This window comes from Cricetulus griseus, chromosome 3, assembly GCF_003668045.3.
Source record: "Cricetulus griseus strain 17A/GY chromosome 3, alternate assembly CriGri-PICRH-1.0, whole genome shotgun sequence".
In the NCBI taxonomy this organism is placed as follows: Eukaryota; Metazoa; Chordata; class Mammalia; order Rodentia; family Cricetidae; genus Cricetulus; species Cricetulus griseus.
Window position 1 is genome coordinate 202,299,558 of NC_048596.1, and position 26,320 is coordinate 202,325,877.

The 26,320-nt window shown below is 45.8% G+C and overlaps 1 protein-coding gene across 4 annotated transcripts in view; it reads right to left on the reverse strand.

Moving 5' to 3' along the window:
- Sipa1l2 (signal induced proliferation associated 1 like 2) overlaps positions 1-26,320 on the reverse strand; it is a 161,354-nt gene that overhangs the window by 111,424 nt on the left and 23,610 nt on the right. For 3 of the 4 annotated variants that reach the window (XM_027404809.2, XM_027404805.2, XM_027404806.2), the window contains exon 2: positions 674-740. The exons of the other annotated variant lie outside the window; for it this stretch is intronic. The gene's annotated coding sequence lies outside the window, so the exon portion shown is untranslated. The remainder of the gene's footprint in view (positions 1-673; positions 741-26,320) is intronic. 4 annotated transcript variants of the gene reach the window in all.

The window sequence follows — 26,320 nt, forward strand, 5'->3', positions numbered from 1 at the left end:
TGTGCACATATGTGTGTGGTCTTACAAGTCAGGGCAGAGTAGTGTAGGAACTAGTTAAGACACAGGTTAGAGGTCTAGTATGCCAGAGGGTCACCCCTGACAGGCCCCTTCACAGATCTATCTCATCTCCTGCTGTTTCTATATACTCACCTAAGGAAGGGAGAAGCACAGCCTTGACTCAAGGCTGAATGGATGGGCCAGCCGACAATCCGTCCCACCTGCCTCAGACATCTTACTCACAACAGCTCATCTCAGCATGCCCCACCACACCCTGTACCCTCCAGGACAGCGGACTTCGGGCAGCCCTTTACCTACAATATACTCATTTGAGTCCCTGTTACTTATGGGGCACTGTCTGTGTAGACATGTGCAAGCAAAATATAAAATGCATACCCTCGTAAACACACCATGGGACACGCACAGAAACTCATCAGTACTTGGTTTGAAGCACTCTTCTCCTCCCTCCCCCTTTTCGGCAGTTCAAAGAAGCCTATGTAAGCCCTGCCAGCCCTGTTTACCACATCTGCTGGGAGTAAAAAAACCACAGCATCCAATACACTGAGAAAGAACACAACCTTCCTAGAGAACCATTATTGGGACACAGGAGTCCAATTAAAACATCAAATAACAGTGGAGGGTAACTGGGTCTGCATGGCAGCCTGCAGCAGCTTACCTAAAAGGACTGCAGCCTCCCTCTGGTGCAGAGCCTGGAGCTCACTCACACTGCCTGCAGCAAGAACCTGCAGGAGAAGGAAGAGATCTGGTCAGATTCCATGTAATCAGAATCCCTGGGTGATCCAAGCTCCTTATAGGGACCCCAGGAGGTCAGACCCAGGTTCATCAACGGCACCATCGACACCATATCTTATCTTTTTCCTTCTTCTCCTCACACAGTCCTTAATGGAGCTTGCTGAGGTTGAATGACACGTGATAGTGTCAAAGGTTGACCAAAGAAGCAGGTAAAAGAACCCAGCTGTCTACGCTGCATCCAGACGTGGAGATTTGCAAATGCAGATGGTCTCTCTGTACACTGCCACTCTTGCCTTGGACAAGTTATTTTTGAAAAAATATTGTTTATAACAGAGGGCAAAGGTTTACTGCCAGTTTTTTACACACACCCCTATTTATTGTGTACTGTCATTTCAAGAAATACTTGCAAGGACTTATTTATATGTGTGTGAGTGTGTTGCCTACATGTATGTGCATACAGTGACCCTGGAGGCCAGAAGAGGGTGTCAGGTTCTCTGGAACTGGAGGTTCAGAATAAGAAGCACAGTATCAGTGTGTTCCTTGGCCTTGCCATAGGATCCAGGATTTGTACCCCAAAGAACTGAAAGCAGGCTCTAGAGCAGTGGCTCTCAACCTTCCTAATGCTGAGACCCCTTAATAACATTCCTCATGTTTGGTGACTCCCCCCAACCATAAAATCATTTTTGTTGCTACTGTATAATTTTGCTACTGTTATAAATCATAATGTAAATACTTGTGTTTTCTGATGGTCTTAGGTGACCCAGTGAGAGTTGTTTGATCCCCAAAGAGGTCTCAACCCACAGGTTGCGAACTACGGGTTGTGTATCAACCCAGGCTAACAGCAACTCTCTTTGCAATAGGTGGACAGTGGAACCAACACAAGCGTCCACTGATGGTTGAATAAACAAAATGAGGCCCATTCATACAATGCAATTTAATCCATTCATAAAATCGATTTTATTCAGCCTTAAGGAGGAAGGAAATTCTGACATTTGATACATTATGGGTGAACCTTGAGGACTGCTAAGTAAGATACATGGGTCACAAGGGGACAAAGGCTGAGGCAATTTCTCTTAAGTGTGGTTCCTGGAGTAGTGTAGAAGCAGAATTAGTTGAGGGAAGGAGACATAAGGAAGCTGCCTTACAGAATTCTAGTCTAATAGATAATCACAGACAGACAGATATTGACACCATGGCTTCATAAATGGGAATTTACTTGATAATACTGAACTGCTTATTTTTACCACAATTTAAATGCCCCAAAAGCCAAAATATTTATCAAAGATTTCCTAACAAATAATTAGGTAATATCAAGTGTTCACGGACCCATATTACAGCAGCCACTGGGCAAGTACCCACAGACCACCTCCTAGCTTCTAGTCACTGCAACAGGACAACAGCACACTGTGTATGTTTGACACACTGAGCAGTCACGGGGGAGACCTATATTATATGGGAGTCGTTACTGCACTGCAAATGACAAGTGTCTCTTGTGAACACAGTATGCATGACTTTCCAGAATTTAAAAGAGAGGCATCTCTAAAGACTCCAATTTTCCTCTAAGGGTTCTGTTCTCTAATGCCCTCATGTGCATACACTATGAAACCCCCACATAACATATAAAGTTAAGTTTACAAAGTTCTCCCGCTTATAGTCAGTTTCACCACTTCACTTCTGTGTTAATTAGTTCTTGGTAGTTTATAGTGAGATGCCCGACACAATGAACATTCTGGAAATGCTCCTTTCCTTCCTCTGACGCAGCAAGCATCCTATGATAAGCAATGCCCACTCTTTCAGCTGGCCGCTTTTGTTTATGGGCAGGAAAGGAAGCCACAGATTCTCCAAGTAGCAATGGGGGCTCTGGAACCTGGCTGCACTTCCTCCTTCACAGGTGGCTTAATGAGGTAAGGGCTGTCTGAGCTCTCCAAGGGGTGGGAGAGGGTGTAGTTTGAGAAGGTAAAACTGGGTTTTCAGCAAGGTGGTCTTCTCCTGCGATTACCACGAGCTGGGTGGGACATGACAGAAAGGGACAGGAAGGTCTGCATTCCTTTGTCTGAGCTGAGACACATCACAAGATGCTCTGCACTGAAACCAACCCTGCAGATATGCCCCTCCCCCACACCCTGTTCCTACCAGCAGGTTTCCTGATGAAATGAGGTTCTGAGAAAGTGCATCTAACATTGACCCACAATTATCCCATTTAGCTCTTTCTCCTACTGATAGGAAGACAACATTGCCAGCATTCAGGAAAGCCAGCATCCAAGAAAGGTTATGTTTTGCTTTGGTTTTTGAGACTGTGTAGCCCTGGCAGGCCTTGAACTCACAGAGATCCACCTGCCTCTGCTTCCTGAGTTGCTGGGATTAAGGGCATATGCCACCATCACCCAGACTGTGGGTTTTTTTTGTTGTTGTTTTGTTTTTGTTTTATTGTAACAATAAAATTCTTGGAACTGGGGAGATAGCTCAGCTGGTAAAGTGCTTGCTGTGTGAGCATAAGGATCTGATTTCAACCCCCAGAACCCATGAAAAAAGTCAGGTATGGGTGGTGGTGTGCTCCAGTCTGAATTGTTGAACCCCAGGCCAGTGAAGAGACCTTATTTCATAAAACAAGATGAATGGCATTTAAGGAAAAATACCTGAGGTTGACCTCTGTTTCCATACACCGGCACATAAGAACAGACAGACAGACAGACAGACACACACACACACACACACACACACACACACACACACACACACACACACACACACACACACACACACCCCACTCTAAAAATAAAGAAATGAAAATTCCTTGTCAATATACTGAGATCTCTCCAAGGCAAAATCAGGTATTCCAAACTATGCCATCCCTCTGTCCATGGCCCAGAAGCTTTGGAAATCAATAAAGGTGTCATCTCTCTCCCCTCAGCATCCTATGCAACTGGGCAAGGTCAACTCATATCCTTCATCAATCTGAGATATTCTGACATGAACAAGCAGCAGCAGACACCAGCATTTAGGCTGAGCTTAGCTTGCCTGCACAGCTGGACACCAGCTCAGTCCCCATGAGTGTCCAAAGCCCAATTCACACCTCAGAAGACAAGATGAGAACATGAACAGTTAGTGCTAGGTACAGATCATACTCACTAGGACTGTGGGTTATAAGGAACTTCAATACACGGACATCAGATGACATCACCCTTTCTGGAAATGTGCTTTGGACACTAATGCTCTGGATGATGGTATGTGTTCAACATGCTAACCACTCACACAGGCTAGCAGACAGACAGACAGACAGACAGACAGACAGACAGACAGACAGACACACACACACACACACACACACACACACACACACACACACACACACACACACACACGTCTGTGCACTGAGGCAGGCCAGGGTAAGAATTCCCAATGTGAATGAAGAGCACTGCACACTGCAACGTGGATGGCTTAAGGACATGATTATGTGATTGCTCTGGTTCTTTTCAAGTTACTCAGGAAAGGAAGAGACACTGGACACAGAAGCTATTTAATATTCAGCAAATATTTATGTAGCACATCTAGCACCCACATGCAGACTACATGTTCTGCACACCAAGATGCAATTCCTGGCACCAGAATGCACTGCCTCGTACAGGAATCCAGGCTTCCTACAGAATGAATCCAAGTGTCCTCAGATGGCACCAGAAGAAATTTCTGGTGGGATCCTCCTTACTGAAAAGGAGGAAGTCATATTTGACTTGGAAGAGGCACAAGGAAAAGGAAAGGCTTTATAGAGCAGGGGATAACACAGAGGCCCACATCCCTTCATCCTAAGACTGTTAGGAAGGTATTCACCTAGTAGCCTCTCATCTCAGCATTGCTAGGGCTAACATGGAAACCTAGGATTTGGATCACCACTCACACCACATATCTAGCATCCTTTCAGCCCTACAGATCCTCACCTCACATGGCACTCTCTCAGCCCCAGATCACCTCACAGGGCACTCTCTCAGCCCCAGATCACCTCACAGGGTACTCTCTCAGCCCCAGATCACCTTACAGAGAACTCTCCCAGCCCCAGATCAGCTCATAGGGCACTTTCAGTTCTATGTAGCATCCTCCATGGCTTCAAAGGTCTTCACTATCTTCTCTAACATCTCCAGGATTCCAGGTGCCCTACTGTACAATTCCCCATTGTACCCCAAGGACATTGAACTTTCTGCTCCAACATTTTTAGTCTCTTATATGATTTACTTTATGTCTGGAACATTTAACTGTGAGTTCTTGATATGCAGGAGCCTTAGGTATAACAGACAATCAACAAATAGTTGGTAAAAATAAATACACATAAGCAGGGGAGTTTCTTACACACACAAAAACATTGGCTGCTGCCAATGCAGTGAATTCAGTATTTTTATCATCTCCCCCTATATTTATTATATTAATTCTTCTTTGTGAATTTTGGGAGTTAATAACAAATTACTATCACTAGCATATGTAGTACAGGAAATTCTCTGCCTCTTTCAGCATTTACCATAGACAGAATGAATAAGGAAAACCTCAGAACCAATAGACTCCTACGACATTAATGTTAAAAAGCTCTATCCCATAGTGACGACAAAGCCAAATTTGTAGGCAAGGCAGCCAGCTCAGCCCTGGCAGCTTTCCTACCCTCTGTTCACCTAGCTCCCTATTCTGCCACTCTGGTTTTCATGCCCAGACAGTGACTCTTCACACTTGCTTTGGCACAGGGCGGAGTAGGAAGTCATCAAAGCACCTGCAGAAGCATCCTCTCCTCCTCCTGATCTGTAAAACACTTCAGTAACTGGATGCAGGCTCATTCACAGGATGTTCTATGTTATGAAGCACAGTGCACCACACAGGCATCCCCACCCAGGCACAACAAAGGCCCCTGACCTGGCATGCACAGCTGATCTAGGCTTTCCACAATCATCTGCTAGTTTGCTTTAGCACCTGGTTATAGACAAGGAAAACATTAGAAATGAGAAGATAACATTTATATTCATTATCTTAAGGGATGAGCTTGATCCAACCCCAGGCCACCCATGGTCAAGTACAGCACAGTAAGAGCCTTGCTGAGCTGTGCTCTGTACAGCGGCTGATCAGAGTTCCAACTGAACAATGCCTTGAACATGTTCAGCCTGGACGCCCTATAGTGTAAACCTGCAGTGGTGCTCATTAAGTCAACGGAGAATCGCCATATTTGTGAAATCCAAGTGTATTCTATTTTAAGGATGCAAATTAAGAGCAACCATAATAAACCAAGAAAAGACAGACTCAAACAAATGCTTGTAGGTATCCATAACAGGCACACTATTCCAGCTGATAATTTTTCCACTCATGCTGTCTCTATTCTATACACCCAAAGGGGCAGAGCTCATTGCCATATGAATTCCTTGATACATGCTTGACTTATCATTCATCCAAAACACAAATGAGAATCCGCCATGAATTCTGTGAACAAAAGAAAGGTACGAAAGAGAAAACAAATGCATGTAGATATGTCCCCACAGGCCACTTCTGTAAGAGAATGAATGAATGTATCCATGGAAAATTATCGACCTGTTTCTTCGTATGGGGGCTGGGAAATTCTGGTTAACAGATACCAAATATTTCCTCAACAGAACAGGGCTCCTCCTAAGTTTATTTTGCTCAGACCTTAACTGTTATGTGTACATCCAGGGCATAGGTTGTCTATCATTTGACATAAGCAGAAAACTTCTGCAACCAATTATAATGGTATGATAGAAAAATTCCAAGAAACCTTTGAAGATGTAATGCTAGAGAATCATCTTTTACCATCCATTTTGGTAACTCACTGTACTCAGGAATATGTGACTTTTATTCATATTTCTCTACACAATTCTGTAAACAGTCAGTTGACTATACTCTTGCTTTGGTAGAGACAATGGAAAGAGTCATTTTCTCCTTTAATGGCCTCTCTCCTCTTCCACTTCCCTGACTTCCCACTCCAAAAAGGAAGCTACCAGATTGCCAGGCAAAGCTCTGTGTACATATCAGACAGCAAAATACAGCACAGCAACAAAGCAGGAAGAACAAAGAAGGAAGAAAGTCAAGCCTGGACCACTCATCTCCATGACAAGGCTCTCAGTCTTAACAACCCACCAAGGGAGAGCTGTGAGAGGAGCAGGCTCACAGCACTGGCACGGAGCATGCAAATCAAAGGGCTCCAGGCAACACAGAAAACAGGGAGGCAGGTTTGTAATAAAGCAGCTACCGACTTGCAAACAGCCCATAAACGCCTACAGAACTGAATTAAATCGCTCACAGCTTGAAGTAGGAAACCATGTGATGAAGACTGGCAAAGGTGGTGCCGCTAATCTGCAAAGATAATAACCATGCACAGCCAACCAGGTAGGGCAACAGAGTTGGAATAGTTCAGAACATGAGGCCAACACACAAAAAAGCTAAGGATGACTCAATGTGGCTTCACCAGCCAGCCCAGGAAGATTCCACTTGAAAGGACAAAGTGAGGCTTGCTGTGTCCCAGAGCCCAGCTGTTGCTCAGTACAAACTGTCTAGCCAGGGGACTAGGCTTCCAACCCATGTCCATATCCTCTCACTAGGAACCAGGGTCCTTCTGTGTGTGCTCCAGGGAACACGATTAGGGAGATAGCATGACATCACTAGGAGCCCTTTGACATCACTAGGTTCCTGTCCTCCACACCTGCAGACTGTCAATACCCACCTGTATAATGCAGATTCCAGTGGGAGGCTGTAGGACCCCATTACCAGACCACATGGCTCCTCCAACCCACATGCTCCAAGCTACTAGAAAAGGCCCTTCTTGAGTCACACAAACTCAGCAACCTTTAGAAAAGAATGCAGTGGGGCAAAATATCAACTCACAGGGAACCTGCAACCCAGTGACCTCAGGACATAGCATAAATCAAAGCACAAAGATGGTGGCTTTGACTCATGAAAAGAGTAAAGTAAACCTTACTATCACCAGGATAGATTTTGTCAAAGGCAGAAGAACCAGAGGAACATGGATAGGAATGAAGAAGTCCTTCTAGGCACAGGACCACACAAAAACAGTTTCCTGTTCTGTTATATAGAAGGCAGACAGCCCAAAGACCTGGTCACAATGCATAACCATTGGGGAATTGAGAATGAGGCCAGCTGTCCCAACAGAAAAGCCTTTATAACTGGGCATACTCTCAATCAGAACCCTATGGTTAGCTTTTCAAACTAGTGGGTTACATAAAGGCTGCAGTTAGTATTTCAGGAGAGCACTTGCATAGCTGGCAACTGGAGGTTAAGGGCCACAGACAAGTAGGACTGGGTACAGAGAAAATTAGTCATGGTCACAGGAAGGTAGGAGGGATGGGCAGGTATAATTCAGAACACTACTGTTTTCTAATTAAATAACATTTTACCCTTGATTCATTTTTATGCACTAACACAAAATTGATTTTTTAAAAAAGCCCTCCATCTATAGATCTAATTCCCTCAAATTATTCAAACTACCAAAGATATTTACTGAGTCATGTACCAGGCACCGAATTATTGGCCAGGGCCCAGGGACTGCTGGTGCACATGTCTATAATATGCTCCCACTGCTATAACAAAATACCACAGACCACATCATTTACCAAGAGAAGTTTACTTGGTTCATGGTACTGCATCTGCAAAGTCCAAGATCAAGTGACCACATATGGGGAGGGCCTCCATGATGTCTTAATGTGACAGAAAGTATCACACAGCTATCGAGGTCATTCAGTCCCCCAAAGATAGTATCTTCTCAGTAATCATCCCTTGAAGACCCCACCTTTCAGCGTTGTTGCAGAGGGACTAAATGCCTTACATGGACTCCAGCCTACGCATATACACCAAATTTCCCATCTACTTCAGTGATACTGAATTAATATTTACCAGATCCTGTTCTTTTCCCTTAGCACACTGTGTGTGTGTGTGTGTGTGTGTGTGTGTGTGTGTGTGTGTGTGTGTGTGTGTGTGTAGGCCAGAGGTCAATATCAGGTGTCTCTATCACTCAGGAACCTATTGTCTTGTGCCTCCATGGTGCTAGGTACCATTGCACCATGCTAGAGTTCAAACTCAAATGCTCACGCTTCTGCAACAAATTTTACCAATCAAGTCATGTTCTTTAGCCCCTCCTCCATACCTTAAGGCAGCAGTTCTCAAACTATGTGAACATGAACCACATGACTACTAAATGTTATTTAATTAGAAAACAGTAGTCCTTGGGGCTTCTTTAATGGCTATACAAAATCTAACCATTTTCACAATAATTCTTATTATATCAGTAGTATAAAAGCAACTGTGTGTTAAAAGGATGGCCTGGAAACATAAGGCAAGGTCATAACACCAAACTACTTGATCATCTCCCTATCAAACTGCAGTAAAAACAAAAATAACACACACACACACTCGTGCACACACAAGCTCAGAGAGAGAGAGAAAATGAGGCCATGATATAATTATATTATAATCTCAAATATTTTTAATATTTAAAAACTTAAATAGGTCATCTCCTTCAATATCCTTCAGGGACAAATAAAAATAATTTTGACCCTCGGGGCCCAGAGCATGCACCCACTAATACTTGGCTAGCTGAAGGTGCCTTCCTTCAGCATCCACTTGTCACTCAGGGGATGACACCTTGGGACAGAACTAGAAGCCAGTGAGTTACTTTCTCCCAGGATACATTTGCCACTTGAGAGCAAATTTTCCCAAGTATTCACCCAATGAGGCCATGGCAGCAACAGTTTAAACAAAAGGAATGAAGTGCCTGCTTCCAAGGAAAACAGAAATGTTGCACCTTTTATGCAAAAAGTAGCCCTTCAAAAAAGCTACCCCATCCACCAGGACCCAGGCTGGTACCTAAAATCTCATAGCTCCTTGCTTGGGTTTACAGTGCTCTGGATGGAACCAGGACTTTGTGCAAGTGCTCTACCACTGAGCTACTCTCAGCCTTCCCTTGTGTCTAAATAGTGATCTCTACAGTCATTTGCTTATTATTTCCCATATGAGGACTACTGACAGAACTCACAAAAACAAAACATCTTTGAGGTCCTCAATAATTTGTAAGGAAAACAACAACAAAAAAAACCAAACAAAAACCCTGTGATTAAATTGGCTCAGAGTCAGTATCTACAAACAACAACATTAAGACAGCAGCTCCCATGAGAAAACACAAAGGGGCAGATGAATGGGAAAGAATTTGATCTGTGAAGAAAGGAAGTGAGCTAACATTTCCTAATTATCAAACTGACAATTCAAAAGGTGGTCCCATTTTAAATCATGAAGTCAGATATATATCCACTTAGATATATATCCACTTAGGTGTCTCTCAAAGTTCGGACATTTGGGTTTCCTATAGATTTCCCGAATGACTAGAAATGCAGGACACTACAGAAGCATGCAGTATGTAAATTCATCCAATTAGCTCCCTGATTCTAGTGCCATCTCCCAAGTTCACGGGCATCTCACTGCACTGTCTTCTGTCACCACTGACTGAGAGACTTCTCACTCAATTATTGATTTTTCTGCCAATTAATTACCATAGCAAGAGACGCTCAGGCTTATCTTTGCAGGGATTTCCCCCCAGTCTCCTTCCTCTACTGCTGGAGTCTGGGGGAGGGAGGAGGGATCAAAATAATTGGAACCCTGAGGATGAGACAAGTTCTAAAAAACATCTTCTGCATAACTAGCAAATAGCTCAGTTGTCACCAGACACTTGAGTGGGCACAGGCTTGTTTCCTACTTGGTCCCGAGCTTGGATGTTTTCCAGGGAGAACTTTGCTCAATCCTGCCAACAATTTTACTATGTGACTCTCAGGAGAAATGAGGTCTTCTGAGTCCAAGGGAGAGATGACAGATGAGTGCCTTTGCCTTGTTCATCAAAGTGAGATGCATGAGGAACAAGCATGAGAAAAGAAATCATTTCTCATTATCACCTCCAAAGAAAAGGCAGTTGTACTTCCTGAAGCAATGCTTTGCACAGCCCAGGGTGCTTCCTGCTGTGGGACATATGGGGGTAACAGAGACACCACACACATTCAGTCTGTCTCCAGCAAAGGCTTTCTCTACAGGTCTCCCGAGTCCGTGAGGGTCCATGTGATTCAGACACCTACCACTCCCCACTGTCCTGTCTTCTGTCTCACCAGAGAACTGAGACCCCTGGACAGCTTAGAGAAAATGCAATGGGACAAACCACCTCACCTACTGTTATGGTTTTACTATGAAATATCTCCCTCAGGCTTAGGAGTTTGAACACTAAGTCTCCAGGTGATGGCTTTGTTGGGGGGAGGGCATTTGTAAAGCCTTTAGGAGGGGGGCATAGTAGGAGGAAGTAGATTCCTATGGGGTGGACATTGAGGTTTACAGTCCCAGACCTTTTCCTGTCCTGTCTTTACTTCCTGGTCCACTGACATGTAGGTAAGCAGCTTTTGTGCTCCTGCAGCTACGCCTGTCCCCAGGATGGACTACCCTCAAACTGTGAGCAAAAGTAAATCCTTTAAGTTGTTCTGTCCATATTTGGTTACATCAACAATAATAGTCCTAAATCTCTTCCTGCCCACTCTCCCCTCCACCCCTAGAGTCTCACTACTGACTGCCTCAGGAACCCCACAGGGACTATGCATCAACAACTGACACCAAGAAAAGTCAAGGGGACATTAATGTTAGCATACAACCTGAATTTGCAGAAAGTAAACAAATTGCACCAAAGCTCAATACAGCTAAAGGAAAAAGAAATTTAACTCAGTGAGAGCAACACAACAACAAGGCTGAGAGGCAGAAAGAATACCTGTGTTCATATACTCTCTTCTGGAAGAGGAGAGCACAGAGAAAAGACAGTGGACTTGACAGCCATGTGAGTTAAATTCCAGCAGTTCTCCTGCTGAAGCAGAACTTGGCCTGGAGTTTTGCACAGCCAGTGCCTAGTCTGTAGAAGCAGCTACATACTAACAATCCCTCCCCACCTTCCTCTCAAGATCTGTTCCACCTCAAACAAGAAAGCATGAATGAGACCCTGCAGCTCCTGCCACCAGTTAGACACTATGTCCAGTGTGGTGAGCATGCACCAGACCAGTAAGCAGAAGTAACCAGGAGGGAACAGAGAGCCACCAGGTGCCACAACTAGACAGGAAAGCCTGGGTTCCTGGGTTTTTTCCATGCAGTTTACAACATACAAAACGCAATAAACCTTGACCCCACTGAAGGTCTGGCAGAGAAAATCCTAGTAACTCAGTGTGTGTGTTGGGATGGGGGAGGAGGTTCTTGGTTCTTGACTACAGGCATCAGGGTTAGCTGAGGAGTCCCCCTACCTCATAGACATTGGCCTGAGGGAAACAAAGAATAGACTGAAACATCTAAATGGGAAGATTTGGTGAAGCAAAGTTAGCAACAGCATGGAGCTCAAGTTTTTCAGACTTTCCTACTTCTCAGACCAAACCAGAAAATAATCCAGCTATTTGCATAGCAGAGCAGGGTTTTTAAAAAGCTTCCCAATGGCAGCAGTGAAGTTTTCCATACCAGCAAATAGGAGATGAGCCATGATACTCCTCCACCCCCCACCGTGGGAGTTGCAGTGACAAGCTCTGACCAGGTCTGCCAGATAAGCAATAGAATTCCCAGGGCTGTAGCAATGTGGCTGGGTCCACAGGGGTCCTCCACAGGCAAAGCTGTGCTTGACCCCTAACCCAGGCCTGGTGAGAGCCTATGTTGCTGCTATGATGCTTTTGTCTGTGAGCCCTTTCATTTGGCTAGCTACCAGACAGACAGGGTTTTCTTTTAGTTGGGGTTGGGGGTAGAGGTGAGGAACAGCAGGGCAAAGCCTAAGAAAACCAGGACTCTCCTGGATCCCTGGGCTACCAAGGTCCAGTGAGGGGACACAACACAACACCACAGTCCCACCCGCTGAGCCAAGAAGAATAAGGACACTTCATGTTCCCTGTGTGCGTGTGCGTGTGCGTGTGTGTGTGTGTGTGTGTGTGTGTGTGTGTGTTTGTGCATTCGTGGACACACACATGAAGATCAGAGGTCAACCTAGGGTATTGTTCCTCAATTATCTTGCTTTTTTGAGCTCAGGGTTAGGCTTAGGAATCTACCTGTCTTCGCCTCCGGCTACGATGGCTTTTTATCAGGGTCCTGACCATCAAACGCAGGTCCTCATATTTCCAGAGCAAGCATTTTACAGACTGAACTGGCTATCCAGGCTCTTCACATTCTCACTTTTAATTTCCTAAAACATGTTCAGGCTCACACAAAGAAATGCAGGCACAGTTGAAATGACAAGAACCCCAGCCTCTAACTGCCACCTGTCACAGAAGGCCACTACCACAGGTGCTACTCCTGGGACTGTGTCCCTTTCCCTGCCCAAAGATTATTCCCATAAACTGGCTATTGAAAGTAAACCACCAGGGAGAAGGGAGGGAGGGAATATAAAATTATCGGGTCTCACGAGAGCACTCGCACGCAGTCTGACTGGGGGCTGTCTAATAGCAAGAGGAATATTTAGCAGACATTCGCAGACGCTTACTGCCAGAATTAAAACGGGAAGCTGGGCAGACAGAAGTCACTGAAGAATTAGCAGCCAAGGCACATTTGTTCTGCACTTGCTGCTGGAGCAGTGAGTGGCAGCCATGTCTCCAGAGGTGAACATTTCTAAACTGATGTGGTGGAGCAGGGCCACCTGCTGCTTGCTTCTCACAGGTTCTTATTTGGGAGAAGTTGGGAGAAGACTTATCTTCTTATCTAAAACATTCACCTTTAAAAAAAAAAAAAAGTGTTTTTTTTTTTATATATATACATGGAGTTGGGTATCTTCAAATAGAAATAGTTCTGGTTTATGTGTGAAAATAAAAGGTGATTCCTCAGGCATTCAATAGATTCCTGGCTTTCAGAAACCAGAGGGTAAGAAAAACTCCTATAAAAAATTCAAAGACAACGACAATGGAATGTTAGACCAGGGAGATAGCTCTGTGGTAAAGTGCCTGCAGAGCAACCACGAAGACCTAAGTTTCGATCCCCTCACCCATACAAAAGCCAGGTGTGGTGGCCTGTGCTTGTAAGCCCATGCTGCGATGGAAGGCAGAGAAAGGCAGATCCTGCATGGTCCTGGGTCAACCAGTCTAACTGAAAGAGAGAGCTCCAGATAAACCAGAAAGCTTATCTATCTCAAAAGATAAGGCTAAAAGCTGGAGAGCCATAAAGGACACCTAAGGTTGACCTCTGGCCCCCATTTGGACTCTCACACAAACAACACTCAGGGACACACTGCACACACATACAAAAGGAATGTTGATTATTAATCAAAAAGTTAACTGGGGAGTCTTCTAGAAAAAAAAAAAAAAGGAAATATTCCCCACCCCATGAAAGACAAGAGTTATTAAGTGAAAATCCCAGTTCCAGGCATGGAATATTGCCCTAAAGGTCATTGGTCAGAGAGGTTCCAAAGGCCCCCAAGACAATATACACTACTGCTATTGTTCTTGGTTACCCACTACAACTAGATAGTAAGACCCTATTGTTGAAGATACAACATACTTTGGTTGCAGGATGTAGAAAACTCAAGCTTGAACTGACCACTTGGGGAGAAAATACATTGGTGGTATTACCCAGCACTGGACCCTGCATGCTACAATACTAATAATCTGCCAAGCAAAATGTGGCCCTTGGTGCAACAGTGACACAAAGGTTCTGGAGGCAATCAACTGCTTTTGGATTGGATTTGAGTCCTGCTCCACAGGAAGGAACTTAAGCTTTGTACTATAAACCTGGTCGGAAGCATGGCTCAAGATGTCACTGGCCCTGCTTTGGCAAATGACAAATTGTCAGACTTCATTTTAAGTATTTATGTTTATATCCATAGATTAATCTTTCCCTCAACCTTGACCAGAGACTTTTCTCTCTGAGTGGGCAGCACTCAGTGCCAAGGCTCCTAACTGATCAAAGTGCTGAGAATAAGTGCCTACCGAGTGAGCCCTAAATAGAACATCTCAACAGACATCCCACCCAAGCATCAGGATCATCACAGAAGATGGTAGTGGAACAAAATCTAAGTCCCAGAAGATGGGGAGGAGCGCCGTGAAATAATGTCTTCTGGACAACGCATGGTCTCCACATGTAGGAACTTATTACAACTGTGCTTACCTAACAGATCAAGTCAAAAAGATCAATCAACACCCCAGCAGGTAGCACTAATTCACCTTAGTAGGCTATTTTTAAATGGCATAGGGAAGCAGATGTAGGGATGTCTCAGCCTCAGCCTGAGCAGTTAAGAAATGTACCACTCTTACAGAGGACCAAATCTGGTTCCCAGTAGCCACCACTGAGCAGGCAGCTCACAACCATCTACATCTACTACGGCTCGGGTCAGAATCAAAGATCAGACTTCTCTGGCCTCTGCAGGAATCTGTATTCACATGTACATACCCACACATGGGCACAAACACATAATTAGAAATAAAATATATCTTAAATTAATGAATTAAAACATTTAAAGGACAGCCGGGCATTGGTGGCGCACACCTTTAATCCCAGCACTTGGGAGGCAGAGGCAGGTGGATCTCTGTGAGGTCGAGACCAGCCTGGTCTACAAGAGCTAGTTCCAGGACAGTCTCCAAAGCCACAGAGAAACCCTGTCTTGAAAAAAAAAAAAAAAAAACATTTAAAGGAAAGGACATGGTTGGGGGTACATCGGGGGTGCGAGGGGTGTTGAGGATGGATGTGATCGAGACATGCTGCTTACATGTATGAACTTGTCAAAGAATATAAAAATATTCTGTTTTTATAAAGACAATCCAGAGCCTTTCCACACTTTCCTTAGAGAACTTTAGAAAACTAAAAAGATTAATCAAAGTAAATACTATTATTTCAAGATTTAGTTAATCAGGAAGGAAAGGAAAGGGAGAGAAGTTTTTAAACATGTCCTTCTGTCATGCAACTAGAAAATGGAAACAAATTAGTCAGGACCACTTGAAATGAAGAAAACCAGTTCCTTGGGATTTAGCTTCTAACCTTGGGAAATCCTGTGCTAATAGTGGCTGGCCCACTCACTGTACATGCCCAGGTAATTGCAGATTGTTGCCTGTACTGGCTACACCATCTCACTGCCCAGGAAGTGGGCAACAGCCTGTCTTGTTCAACAAGTGAATGCAGGACCACGGTGGGAGTTATTGAAGCTTATGTCACTCAGGCGAACACCAAAGCAACAGTGAGAAAGTTGAGGCTCCATTTTCTCTGGCAGCCCTGCATCAGATAGTCCACTCTCCCTCTGAGCTGGGGAATAGCCAGGCAGCACATACAGGCTACAGCAGGGCTCTAGGTGCTGGGTGCCAGCAGGACTTTCCTTAGGCAGCTCCTGCTTAGACCGAATCTACGACTGCTTTTCATTAGAAAGCAGAGCTCTGCAGTGTGCAGAATCTGAAAGCCAGCTTAGAGTTCCTGTCCCCAGGGTGCTCTTCATAAAATGACTTATTATGGTTTCATTAAAGTGATTAGAAACTGTCCAAACCGTAAAACGTTGCTAGGCATCTCCAAAGTCAGCAGAGTGGCAAGAACTGCCTAACAAGTTGTCAATTAAAAAGAGACAAAAATCTCAGCAGTGTGCAGGACAGAATGAAGATGTCCCACCTAGAAGACTCTGTCAAAGACGCTGGATTCAGAGTGGGCATGGATCTTTGGCAACGCTGGTTGCAGCATACACCGAAGCACCTGCCCAGTATAAGGCAGCCACCACACCCAGGTCCACAGGCCAGCTCCACAGCAATTCAGGACACAGGACCTCCAGCGACCCACGAGTGTCAGGCACTGACAGGCAGATTCCTGGTAGGCAAAAGGAGAGGGGCCATGGCTAGGCAAAAAAGGTGGTGAATTTCCACGATGGTTGGCTTCTTCCTCACCCTCCTGACTTGAGACAAAAGCCTGGAAACCCAAGGTCTTGTTGGCTTTTGTCTCTATATCAGGCCCCCTGCTGATGAACTGGCTCAACAAGTTCAATAGTGGATCAGGACATGTTTTACAACGGTGTGGACCAATCAATCATCCCATCTTTATTCAAACTGACCAACCCTAAATTAGGGGAGAAAAACTCTTCAGAGACTTTAAAAACAACAAAATACAGGTGTTGCCCTCAAAACTTTGGGTCTTTTTCCTCTATGTCTGCTGTGTGTATTTTTCCTCACCCTCAATAAACACCTGGGGAGTCTGTCTGTACTGCTTAAGATTTCTCTGCTACCTGTTGTGCTTCAGATTTTCCCTGCCTTTTAATTCTTTAACTGGCAGAGAAAAAGAACCATCTGACCCCAGCCAGGCCCACACTCCAGCTCCTCTCCAACCTTCCTGTGACCTCATTCCTGCCTTCTTAGGTGGCTCTGACAGATACCACACAGCTGATAATAGAGGCTGAACATGAGGCCTGGAGGAGAGGGAAAGGAGAAGGCATGGAGAGCAGATAACGCTATGCATGGGCGAGAGCAGGCTCAGTGGGAACAAAACATCTCATGAGAGGAGCTAATAGCAGCAGAGGGAAACTGTGGGAAGAAGCTGGGCGAGAGGCCTTGGACAGCACTGGACAGAGCTAAACCAGTGCTCTTTCACCCTGCCTCAAGTCTCATGCTGCCGTTTTGAGGATTTGGGAGAAAAAAAAAAAAAAAAATCTCAGCACTCATTTTCCATAAAAGCTTTCCCAGCCCCAAATAGCCCAAGACTCCTAAATTTAACACACACCATCTTGGAGCTAGTCGGAACCTCTCCTGAAATAATCTAACATCATGGAACTGTTTTTAACTTCCAATTCCTGAGACCATATAGTGTCAATACTACAGGCAGTGACAGAGGGGCAGAGCAGAACACCCGGAGCAAGCCCTAGACAGGAGGTGCCCTGAGTCCTCATCTAGGGCCATATGTACTTCCTGGCAGTCTAGGCATCCCCTAGTACCTGGAGGCACCCTTCACAGATGGCAGAACGACTGTAGGGCCACAATAGCCACAAGGCAAACTTCAGTGGCTGACAGATAAACTTCTCAAATGCCTGGTGATTCTAATGTGCAGCCTGGCTTGAGAAGATTCCAGAAGGGCACCAGTAGCTGAGCCCAGATGAGCCTGTGACAGACACTCCACTTCCCAGGTCCTACCTCACTCCCAGCTTCCCAAAGGCCCCTCTCCCTTTGCATGATGGACCCTGCTAGATGGGCAGCAAGGCTCTAGTTTCTCAGGGACTAGATCTTTCCATGCTGACACTTAACCCTATCTTATCTGACATCCAGCACAGAAAGTGCCAAGGATTGGCCTAAGCTGGCCTCACTCTCACACACTGACTGAAAATTAAAACAACTCAGCTTGGTGCCTGCAACTACTTCTGAAGATAAGGTTGTACAATGAAGCATCTCTCAGTCACCCACCATGAGAGAGAGCAAGGGCAGGTGAAGGGCAGAAGCCAGCACTCCTCTGTGCTGCAGGTCTCTGCTGCAGGGCAGCTCCTGACTCTTTTTAGCTGTCACCTTCCTCAAGCCCAGCTCACCTCATTGCTACAGACACAGTCTGCCCCAGCCTGACTGGCAGCACCAACTTCTGGCAGGGGAACCCTTCTACTGGGGAATACCTGCAATCCATCTGTGAGGCAAGCAGCCATCTTCTTCCCCTGATCTTGGAGAAGGATGGACTCTTACAGACACTTGGAATTTGATCCTTTCTTCCTCAAAATCTCAAAAGAAAAAACTAGTTTTCATTGAGACTAGATTGAGGTATGTGGAGTGCATCAGAACTGGTTACGCCTATACTCTCAGCACTCAGGAAGCAGAGGCAGGAGGATCACTGTAAGTTCCAGGCCAGCCATAGCAACATAGAGAGAACCTGTTTCCCAAACAAGAATATCTAAACCCAACACAAAACAAGCGTTAACCAAATAAAATAAATCAAAAAGCTATGTCCCCGAAGACTGATGCTTTCCTGAGTCCCCTCACTTTGAATAGTTTAGGAGACTCCCTAAACTATTCCTACTCATTAGGGTACCCTGAATGCTTCTAAAAAGGTTGGTAAGCCACAGGCTTTAAACTGAGGGTGGCAGCTGCACACAGAGGAAGGAGTAGAAAACTAGGGAAGTTCAATCCTAAGGCCAACCTGGACTCTGGTGAGGCAGCAGCAGTGCATGAAGAGACAGGTCTGTGCAGGCCCTGAAAATACCGGATGTTTTGACCTCCCTCCTTGCTCCCACCGTGGAACCCTCCTTTTCCCTCATAAACAGCAGGAAACATCAAGAAGACTACAGTTAGAAGGATCTTCCAACCACACACGTGTCCTCTGTGTAAGAGGATTTGAAAGAACCTGGCTAATTGTCAGCTGAGAGTGGTCAAACACTACAGGACAGCCCAGGTCGCATGCAAGGAAAGACCCTGACTGAAGTCAGTAGGACAGCCCGGGTCACACACAGGGAAGGACTACATTCATTTATGCATCCACTCATGCAATGGAGATACTTAGAAATACTCCAGAAAATAAAACTTCAAGGGCAGAACCATTTTGTGCAGCTGCAGTGTTGCTTCTGGGCTGGACATGACCATAGTTCTCTTAGAGCAGCATAGCTGTGATGATGCACAGAGATCCAGCTTGTTAACACTCCCTCATGGAGGGAGTGGGAAGGCTCATGGGATCACAAGATCTTCACCAGGCCGCTCCAATCACCACCAAACTGTAAACAATCAACTGGAGTGGAACTTCCTAGGGGGAGGCTGCCTCTGAGTGGCTACTGGGTTCCCAAGATTAACTTGGACAAAATCTTTGCTTTGGTATGCCATCCCTATCTGGGATAGATAGGCATCTCTTTCTATCTCCCCAGGAGAAGTCACAAGACAATCATGTCTTGTCAACAATGTATTCTAAAAGCATCAACATTCTTAAGGAGAAAGGGCCTGGTGAGCTCAACACACCTGTTGCGTTTCTCTGAGTTTCCCATGTATTGAAGCAGCAGCTGTTCATTACCCATATTGAGAGGCTTGCTAGGAAAGAAGAGGTTTCAACTAAGAGCTGCTATTAGTGAGAAGTGCTCTTGCCACCTGTGAGAGGCTCCATGCAGTTAGCACGGGTTCTGTCACTGTGTTATTAGTTAGAAGATGGCCGGACTCAACTCCTCCAGCACAGCCCCATGCCTGGAACTACTGGGTGTGGGGCCTCAATCTGAGACAACCAGAAGAGACAAGCTATGCCCTCCAGCTACCTCTGTCAACAGCCAATGAGAGACAATGAAAATGCGGCCTCTACTGATCCTCTCTATCTATAGCTCCTGTCAAGGCTAGGGCAGGGAAAGAGACAAACTTACCAAGTACCCTAAACACCCCAACAGCTGTGCACAGTAACTATCAATTTCACTCCCCAGAAGGACACATCAGGCTAATAAATATTAAACCTATGAAGGCAACTAAAGTTAAAAGGTGACAATACCCACTCCCCATACATACCTGGTGTATCTGAGCTTATACCAGGATCTGTTCATGGGAAATCTGGTTACTGAATTGCTTCCAGAATGGCCACTCATTCATTCCATACAATGTGCTGATCACATGAGATACAAAGGAACCAGCTTGTTCCCTAACCCAAGCATGGCTGAGTCAATGGGTGCCAACTTAAGGTGTGACAGGTATCTGCAGAGATGTGGATGATACAGAAAGGCCGTATCTAGAACCCCTTCAAGGGGAATAAGAAATAGTCAAGCAGGAATGGGGCTGGAAGGGCTAGGAGGAGAGCAAGGGCTAGGAGGAGAGCAAGGGCCAGGAGCCACAGGAGAAGCAATCTGGGAGCAGGAAAAAAAGGAGTTAGATTGAGGTGGTGGGAGAGGCAGGCACAGGTCAGGGACCAACAGCCTTGGTGGTGTCACTTAGAGACCCAAGTTCAGCCTGAAGAGGCAACAAGACTTGGTGTGGCAGTCACAACAAGCTGGTCACTGCCTTTCATAGTCCAGCAAAAAAGGCTCTTGTGGGCTGTGTAGGGAAAGTGGAGGTCTGAGCAAAGTCAGGCAGAGTGGGAACTCCCTGTGGCACCTGAGCCTGCCATATGTGCTAAGGTTCCACCTTGATCTCAGAAAGCATGGTCAAGCTCTGTGCCTTCCAGTGAGGCCTTGATTTCGGTCCACATCTGGCTCACAAGGCCAAGACTGCTCTATGTGGCACTGTTCCTTTAGAGCACAGCTTGCAGCCAACTCAGAGACACCTGTAGTCCTTTGAGGCACACATGCTACATATTAAACACATAGGTGTGCTAAGCAATCTCAGTCTACTCCAGTTGCTGTAACATTGTCTAGTTGGTGCCTATATACAGGTGTTTACTGTCCTGGAGGCTGGAACTCTATGGGCCAAGCCACAGGCAGGTTTGGTGCTGGGGTTGGGGTACCCACTTTCTGGGTCATGAAAGGTGCATGCATGAGGTAGAGGAGATCTCCTTCTTAGGGCACTAATCCCATGCCTGATGATTCACCCCTAGTGACCATTCCCCACCCTCCCACCCCCCAAACCCCGTGCCCCAGCTTTCTCTAAGGAGCCATCTCCTAATATCATCATCATGGGAGCTAGGAGTTTAACCTGTGAAAGAGAATGACAGTATATTCAGTCCACAGCTGGAGAGACTAGTGAACCAGACTGAGCAGGCCTAGGACAAAGGATACAGGATAGAGCCATAGGACATCCATCTCTAGTCAAAGTCTGTCTGACCCTGATATGGGCTGAGAACTCCATTAAGGCCTCTACAAACCCATCTATTGCCTAGCTAGAGACTAGCCACCCCAAGAGAAAACCTCCAAACCCTGTGACTTTAAGTCTGTCCATTTAAATTTAATTCTGTAGTTTCTTGTTAAGCAATTTCCTTGATGACCCAAAATTCACCAGCTCTGATCACATTGCTTGCTTCCCTTAGCAAAAAAAAGAGAGCATGCTCAGAAACAAGATATAGGAGTGAGCTTTAGGCCCTGGGGTGCAGCAGAATGGGTGTTTCAGACTCAGATTATACACTGTGTAAATTAACAGCACAGTGGTTGGGGTCACACATTACAGCTGACAGCTCTTTATCAAGCTGACTCTTCCACCAGAATGGCTGTGGTCACACAGCAGAGTCTGTAAGCATGCCCACCCCCACCCCCCACCTGTGCAGTTATTGGCCCTGCCCTATCAACTACACCACTTGGCAGGAGACCTGAGGCTGCAGTGTTGACAGCTAATCAGACATCTGTAAGAACTGTGGCCAGGGACATTTTTACCCATTCAGGAAGTTGCACTATGTTCTGTACACTAGCCCCAATATGTGTGACCAGATCCGGGGAAATCCAGAGTCCATGGTGTACAACTCCCATGTGGTCACCAGAGGAAGCAGCTGGTTGGTCTCATCAAGTGACAGCACACAGGGCAGAGTTTCCCTGACCCTGGAGACCATCTTTGCTTATGTCTCCCCACAGCACTGGCCACAGATATGGCAAACACACTTCTGCCAGCAGCTCCTAGCACGGCCTGGGTCTCCCACTGCCAGGATTTCTGTCTCATGTCATGGGCTAGAGGCCCACTGCTCCACAAAGGTGCATGCCCAAGAACATACAACAAGCTACTCACCACTGCTTATCTCCCTGGGCTCCTCCTATGCCAGATAAGAAATACTTCCCCGCAGTCTGCTTCAGACTTGCCAGATACTAAGCTGCGAAGCCAATGCTCTGGTAAGCAAAGAGAAACCCCTCGGGCCTTGCTTGCACAGATGCAGTGCTCTGCCAGACTCTGGACACACATCCGTGCCAGGGATACCTAACTTTCCCCCAAGTGGCCCTAGGAAAGGAGCTACAGTGACAGTCACATTGCGACAGCATTAACAATTACTACAAAGTAATGAGTAAAAACCACTTCTTTGGCATTTTCGTGCTATATTAAGCAGAACTGGAAGACAATTACAGAAGTAATTGAAGTTGCCTTTCCTAATAGAGTAAAAGTTAACATGGCTGATTTTTTTGTTTTATTTTTGAGACAGGATCTCAAAATGTAGCCCTGGCCAGCTATAATCCTCTATTCAGACAGGCTAGCCTCTACATCCCAAGTTTTGAGATTAAAGGCATGCACCACCATATCTAGCATCAAACCTTATTTTTAAACAAGTATGTCCACCCCCTTTTGTATAGGATTCCAATGTCAAATCGACGTACAAGCCCACCAAGGTCCACCCTAAGGGACTAGTGAGCTTATGACCCCAAAGCAGTCACACCACTGAAAAGCCTCGCTCCAGCACAGATGACAACTTCCCCAGAGCTATATGACCTAGTCTGCCCTCCCCCACGTCAGTATCTGTCCATACTCCATATACTCTGGCACTCTCAAGATCTGGAATTAGAGTGGACTTACATACAGCTGGCTAGGAAGTGCAGCTGGAATCTTATATGAGGGTCCAATGACCCCCTCCACCCCCTCTCATGAGGGAAAGGCAGCGGGCCCAATCTCCTGGGCATCCTGCAAGCACAGTGTATGAAGGTTAGAGATGTTATGCTTAGAAGATAACACTCTATAATACACACTCTACTTGTTCCAAGTTCCTAAGGGCTGTGAGAGGGTCTCTTGTAGGCCACCCTACTACCCCACCTTACACACACATACACATGCACTCAGGCATGCATGCAGGCATGCACACACTGCCAAAAGAGGGAGCTTCCAGTGTGCAGGGATTCAGGGCCTGTGATACTAGGGTGATATCATCAAACAGCTGCCAGAAACTGACATTTTGTATTATTTTTCAATTAATGTTTTGCCTATGACTGTCTACTTGTATAATTTTATAAGAAAAGATATCTTAAGTTAGAAAGCAGTCTTCTATACCAGGCCCAGGGTACCTCCAAAGGAAAGGAAGGACAGAAAAAATCTGCCTTACAACTGGTTTCCCACCTGAGCCATCAGCCTGAAGAACAAAGGACCCTGATACTCCATGTGCAAAGTGTGCAATTAATGAGCATCTAGACCCTCACCTTCCCTACAAGCCTTCTGTAGAAAAGGTGACCATCCTTTTCTTCCCACCAAGATCTTCCCGCAATGTACTGTAGCCATAGTTACAAACTTTCAGGTCTTTACATAAAGATACTTCAGAACCTTAGCCATGGCAGCCTTTAATAATTACCCTGGCCTGAAGCCCAAAGGCACCATCCCTGTGTGAGGCAGATGTATACCTGGCAAATGTGGCCCAAGCAGGGATGCTCCACATCCAGAGGGGCCAGAGGCAAGTGATTGATGATGGAGAGCTTTTCAATACACCTGGAATTTCCCCCACAATACCAAAAAGGTTCAAACCACATCAGACATGGCACAGGTGACAGCTTCACAGCATTTATTGATATTCTCCACAACCAGGCAGTTCAAATTGATTTGCCCAAATTATACTGTGAAGAAAGATCCCAACTAAGTCAATGCTCACATTATTCCCATATTAGCTCTGATTTTTTTTTTATGCCCCATGAACAAAAGTAAGTTACTTAAATGTGTCATGAAAGTGAAGGCGTCACTTCAAAAATGTGTGTAGTGCTGGAATTTTATTACAATTATTTCTGAGGGAGTAGATGCAGGAATATTTAGAGACCCCTAGGAAGCCAAAAGGGAGCTCAGCTGAGGAAGTGAGCCCGCTTGGTGTGCAAGGATGCATCACTACTGGGCTAACAAAGCACAGGTACATCTGAGGAAACCTCAACTAGAGAGCCAGGAGTGCAGGGGGAGTGCTAGGGACCTGCTAGCCCTGCAGGAAGCACATCTACTATCAGATTTTAAGCATGAGAGGGCCATCCCTGAATGTGTTCCCCATGAAGAATAAAGGATGGAGTCTATCCAGAAGCCCAAGGCGGGGAGACTGGCTAGAGAGCAACTAGTGAACAAGGGAGCCTTGTGCACTCATGAAAGCATCCCATCATGCTGTCTGATGTGGCAGCAACCAGCTGCGCGTGACCACTCAGCACGTGAGCTGTGGCCATTGAGATGGGAGAGAGACTGCATTTTTTTAATGCAGCTTTTGCACTTATCAACATCATCACATTAACTGAAAGTATCACTTGCAATGTCTGTCCCACTGATACCAGTCTAGAAAGCTATCTTCACAGTTCAGAAGGAGAGATATAGGGGCAGGGGACAAGAGGACCACAAGAAGAACCGGCAGGCCTGTTGACTGCCAGAGGACTGCAGCAGGAGGGACCCTAGCCCTAATAAGGGGCACTGAGAGCATGGGGTTACTTCTGGGTTAGGGGTAGGGTAAGGTAAGTGTTAATGTTAGGGCTAGGGGTTATAGTTAGGGTTATGGTTAGAATTAGGTTAGGTGTTACAGTTAGGATTAGGGTTAGGGGTTAGGGTTAGTATTAGGGTCAGGGGTTAGGGCTAGCATTATTGTCTGAGGTTATAGCTATGGATGGGTAAGGGTTAGTGTTGTGGTTAGGGTCAGGTTTTATGGTTACGATTAAGATTGGGGTTAATGTCAGGGGTTAGGGTTAGTTGGGGTCAGGAGTTATGGTTGCATTAGGGGCAGGGGTTATGGCTATGGTTAGGGTTAAGGGTTAGAGTTAGGGAATGGTGCTTTTGAAATAATTCCATCCAGTGCCACAACAGGGACCAAGTGCATCCAGGGAAAACAGAGCCCTTCTGCAGACCCTGTCTACCCACAGTTGAAAGGTGAAGGAGGCTTTCCAGGTAGCCAAGCAAAAGGGCCATTCCCAGCAAGGATCAAGCAAGTTTCTCCAACCCCATGTCCTAACATTCACTGTCACCAATCACAGGGACGGTCACCCTTAACACAATATGGGTATTCTGACTTTCATACATCCACTTGACTCTCCTTCCTAGTGGTCATGAACTCCCGGCATTCTCCGAACAGCATTCAGCCTGGATGGCCATGCCTTTCAGCACACGTGGATGATGCTTCGTGCACAGGAGACTTACCCTGAGTGGTCAAGAGCCTGTACTGTGCTGGGTACTAAGCAAAGTCCTCACACCACTCTCACCAGAAGCTCATGAGTTTTCCCCTCAGGTATGCCATCCCCATGTAAGTGGGAGCCTAGGAGTCCGCTGCTCAAACCACAGTGTCCCAACAATGACAGGATGGTGACATCAAACCTTACACTCCATTCATCCTACCAAGGTTACACTGACTTGTGAGATATGGTTTCTAAAGTTAGAAAAATGATTCTCCATTGATAGCATGTGGCTACAAACTTCTCAGGTACTCATTGCCTGTGTTCAGAGTCACAGGCAGCTGCTACCTGCTGACCTAAGATGATGCCATGCCCGACTCTGCCACTCCAACCACACACCTATGCTTCACACATACAACACCAGGAAGTTCATGTAGAACACTAACTATGTACAGGCATCCCATGTAAAGTCAGACATGTACATAGACTGAATTTGGGCATTATCATCCCTCATTCCACTCTCCCTCTCTCCTGCTAAAATCATCTTCTCCCCAACAATCCCCCTCCTACTTTTTGGCCCAGAGATCATCAGTGAGCCCCATGAACATCTCCTCAGTGCACGACGAAATGAAGACCCATTCTTGTGTAGGTCTTGTGCAGTGACCGTTACAGCTGCGGTGGGTTCCTGAGTGTAATGTA